Raw genomic sequence first — 5,340 nt, forward strand, 5'->3', positions numbered from 1 at the left:
TCAAATGTGATTTGCAGATGTGGGAGACGAGATTTTATGGAATATCAGTAATGAAATAACTTGCTTAAGGGTTGTCCCACAAGTTATAATATCTTATTTAGATCTGTTCATTCCTTGAGGAATAAAAATAATTTAATGCTTTTTGTTTAAATAATTGTTAGTCTTAAATAACATTTTCTGATGTTATCCCATACTTTCCTAGTTATGTGTTTGTATTATCTGTTCTTCTTATTGATTCATTCATTATTATTTCATTATATTAAGTTTGGCTTTAATGACATCGTGAGTTGGTAACATCATCGTAAAAAATGAGAACAAAGATCAACATGGCAAGACGATGCTCACTGACACACACTAGCCATGTCAATACCTACATAACTTTCTCACATGAAATAATTCAAAGTCCAATTCACATCTCAAACACATAGCAGCGGTAAGGTGCAAGTTGTATTAAGTCAACAACCTTGATCACTCGGCCACTGAAACCCCTGAGACGATAATTGACACACCGTAAGTTTAAAGTCTTTACTGTATTTGAATACAATACCGGCCAGTAAATATAATTTACGTATACGTTAACAGAGTCCTTGTTCATCTTATTTTACATCATTTGCATTACGAGTCATGTGTTTGATTTCAGTTTGCTTTTGTTTTCTTTTAGCATTCCTGCAACTTAGAAATTTTATTTATCGTGTTTACGTCAAATTCAGATAGTCAAAACACGAGTGATGGTGTTTGATCTATCACTGTTTATAGCAATAAGTCATCATATTGACCCATTATATTGAGTTTTGTTATAACATGCAGTTTATACCTTACAGCGGCAGACAATGTAAATGATTGATTGCATGCTATGGGCCGGGATTAATAGGATCCTGTTATTTGCCATCTATTGTTTACTTTGGTACGAATACATGTAAACCTGAATACTGTGCTTTTTTACTCGGACGAACTTCATTCATGAATGAAAAAAAATTCATATAAGTAAACATATACTTTCTTTTTGTATATAGATGTATTGTTAACCATCCCCCTGGTGGCTGCTTATTTTTTCTGTTTTTAGGCTACTTTCATAAATCACATCAACGTTTATCACATTAGATATAACCTGTTCTTGTTTTACATATTGTGAAATAGTGCTTATGTTATCATTTATTATTTTGGAAGAGCACCAACGGATGGCGGAAAAGATCAATTTGACGTTAATTTTGCGTTAATCAATAAGAAACAGATTCTAAACAGACAGTGCTGTTCCTTTTTATCATGATTTTGTAGACTAACTTTTTCATCAATTTCACATGGTTAACAAAGCCTCGTGCCTACCGAATTATGTTGTTCGTTCATGTTAAAAACTTAAAAAAAAGGATTTCATAAATGTCTTTTCAATTGCTTATTTTGAAATACTATAAATAGTTTAACGTCCTTTCAATTTATATACTTTGCAATTTTAAAGCATAATATGATTAATCGGATAAAAAATTCAAGAGGTTTTAATTTTTAAGAAAATACCAACTTATACCAGTAACTACTTACACCAGAAGACTTTTCTATTAAACGGTAATTCCAATGTGTACAATATTTTCAAAAAGAATGACTTAAAATTTGTCTAAATAATAAATTCATTATAAAACCTGTATTCTTGTTGAATCAAATCGAATGGCATCTTCGCAATGTGCATATCATTAAATGTATTACCTTTACGACCATGCATAATAATAATTTACTCCAAGAAGATTACGCCTTCTGATAGCCAAAGCTACTTGTTGAGTGGAAGCTTACCAGAGGGGGGAATAACCGTGTCTCACCTTGACACAATTTAATGTATTGGTTGCCTCCCTTTATATAATTTAACTATCTTTTATAATTTTATTGTCTTTAGAGATGAAGAGCGTGTATTACAGCGAAAATGTCTCACTGATGTAGTCGATGATACTTCTACGGCTTAAGCTTCTCGGTGAAATATTTCATTCAGTCAAGAACGAGAACAAAGAATGCACTTAAAACATTTCACGTGGTAGAATAAACTTAAAACATTTCACGTGGTAGAATAAACTTAAAACATTTCACGTGGTAGAATAAACTTGAGACATTTCACATGGTAGAATAAACTTAAAACATTTCACGTGGTAGAATAAACTTAAAACATTTCACGTGGTAGAATAAACTTAAAACATTTCACGTGGTAGAATAAACTTAAAACATTTCGCTTGGTAGATTCGCCTTAAGTAGTGTTTAAGCGTATATATACATACATATAAATAATGTTTATCTTATCACAAATGTTAGACAATCAGCTCATTAACGTACTGAAACAGGGAGATCTTGACAACAATAAATTATATCAAATGCCATAATATGTGAAATGATAAAGTTCATCTAATACCGAGTTATGTTTGAAAAATCAAATTAATATAATGTAACTTTAACTTCAATAAAAACACATGTTTTTAAGGAATGCAACCTCTAACTTAAAATAAAACAGACACTGTAGTTCTTTTGAAATGTTTTGATTAAATCTAACCTCTACAATGGTTCAGGTATTTTTTTTCAAAATGAATATATTAGATTACTTTATTACTGAGAACATGTTTTAGATGGATTTAACAGTTTTGCCCCATTTAATTCTAAATTAAATGAAATTGAGACGAATTGTAACGAAACACTTCGTCAAATATATTTCGTTACGTTATTATTTGCTGTAAAGTACTTTAAATTTTCAATTTATTTGTTTCTAACAATATAAAAATTTTACATGTCGTGTAAATGGGTTGAGGATTGATAAGTTGCGATACCTATCAAGTAATCATTAACCAGATAATTATTATTTATTATTATTTATTTATTATCCTCCATAATACATGAAGATTTGAACGACAATTACACAACCAGTTTTTAAATTACTACAGACAAAACAAGTATACAAATGTGATATATACAATACAAGACAGATTATAGATAAACAAATGCAAGTAATCTATAAAATGTATACATTGGACAGCACAATTACATGATTTGCCCCTAACTGAAAAGTAAAGCACTGAGTAAGAATTAAGACGGGGAAAAAATGCTTGTATATGATTTAGACTTCCCTCTAACCGAAACACTAGGAAATAGAGAGCAGGGAAACAAATCTACAAGTTTTAATTCAATGACATTTTTATGAAAACCTAGTAAATGTATGAGTTCAGTTTATCCTTAACCAAATTATTGAAGCATAAACAAATGTGTTTTTTTATCAAAATGTAAGTGTTTATAAGTATAGTGTTGGAGCGTTTACACACTATTTACTGGTGGATGATTTTGATAAATGCTGACAATTACGTAACCTGAAATAACATTATGTAGGCATTTTTTATAACGTATGTAACCGCCACGTCCCGGATTGTAGCCTCAATATTTCTCCCCATAATACCAGTTAGACGTCTAATGCGATTTTGAAGAACAGTTTGCCATTCTTGGTGCAGAACTTGGTCCAGTTGTTGCAGGTTGACTACAGGTGGTTTGTGCCATTGCCCAAATTTAATTTAAAATATCAGTTTTAATCATGTCAAAATTGAAGAAAACTGCCGGATGTGATTAATTTATTTCCAGGTGTATATATCGGTCGATCTTTTCATATATAAAATTCTTTAACCGTATACTAGTTTTTATTTCATTGGACTTCGAAAATATAGATACCACATTTGTCCACAATTTAAGCATTATTAACCTTATAAATACCTTTAATAAGTACATAACAAAAACATTTAGTACTTTTTATTTTTAAAATGGATCTAAAATTTTAGTCATTTGTTTGCCATTTCTTAAATATTAAAAAAATGTCAGATTTCTTAGACATAATGTGCCTTTAATCACTTTTCAATGTGGAGGAAATGCATTTGGAGTATACTGCCTTAAAGCTGCACGTCTCCAGATGAGTAAAAATATTTCTAGAAATTCAATCTCTAGAAAAATGTATTAAGATCTTAAGAAAAGTAAAAATATTCAATATTCAATTAATTATTTACATGTCATGTGCGATTAATGACTGATTTTTCAGTATCAATCACTACAAGTTTACTGCGTTACTAACGCAGTAAGAGGTATTTATGTATATTTTGACCGCCTTTTGGCACTTTACGTAGATTGTAAGTGCCGTTTGCAATGTGTAAATTACTTTCTTTGTTCACTTCACAGTATTTTACTTTTAAATACATTTTCAAAATTTTCATGAAATTAGCATGACTCTGGAGGCATGCTGCTTTAAAATACCATATAATACTTAGTTTAAAGAAATGATGGTTGTTTTAGATACAAGTAATTATCGGTATTCTGATCCATTTGACAGAAAAATCTCACCAGACTTAATCGTCATATATTGTGTCATCATGTTTGTTTTAATAGCAACTGAACATTTACAAAAAATACCGCCATGAACAATCATTTTGTTGCTCGGCTACCATTTTCTTCTGTTTTTTACAGTGTAATATTATTTGAAGAAAAACAATGAAATTTTATTCGATTACTCGTGGAAATTCTGTTTAATAACCTTACTTAAAAGGAATACTCTTCAGTAAGGAGGTATCCTTTCCATGGTAACATACAACAATTTTAAGTTAAAAGAATAAGATTCGGGGAAATACGTTGAATACTTTAGTAAAGACATGTTAATTACATCATAGTTTATTCCATTTAATATTTATGTACACAACATGGCAATTAACACCTATCTGCTGCCAAGTGAGTAAAGTTGTGTTCTAATATTTCAAAGACATTAACATTTTAACAGTTAAACAATATTATTTTTATTTGTAGTATATCTATACCGAGCCCCGTCTGAAAGTGAAGATTCTCTCTATGACATTTATCAAATATCTTAATGGTTGTTTAACAAAGACAATTGTCTACTAAAAAGTAAAATGTTGAAATAATTTTCTTTGATCTTAATCTGAATAAAATAAAAAAATTTCTTTGTCGTATATCTAGCATTTCGATAAAAATGCATAGTTAAAGTACATGGCAGATGCATGAGGTCTAGGAGGCACTTGAAACTGTTGATGCATAAAACCTGGGTATTATAGTACTACGGAAATATGAGGTACCGGTATACGGCAGTCGTTAAGTTTATAGACGACAAGTTTGTTCAATAAAAAAGATAGTACAAACGTAAAGAATAATACTTTTTTCATTTTCTAAGTAAAAAAAGTAAAATGAACAGATAAAACAATGTATCATACTGTGACTGCCATTTTAGTATATTGTATGTTATCTTTAAAACATCAAGCAATTTCATATTGTAAATTTTAAGAAATTAAAAAAATAACGTATTTATTTATTAACGAAATGAGAATCAGTTCTAAA

Source organism: Ruditapes philippinarum, unplaced genomic scaffold (genome assembly GCF_026571515.1).
Source record: "Ruditapes philippinarum isolate M1 unplaced genomic scaffold, ASM2657151v2 ctg5318_1_1_1_1, whole genome shotgun sequence".
Classification (NCBI taxonomy): domain Eukaryota; kingdom Metazoa; phylum Mollusca; class Bivalvia; order Venerida; family Veneridae; genus Ruditapes; species Ruditapes philippinarum.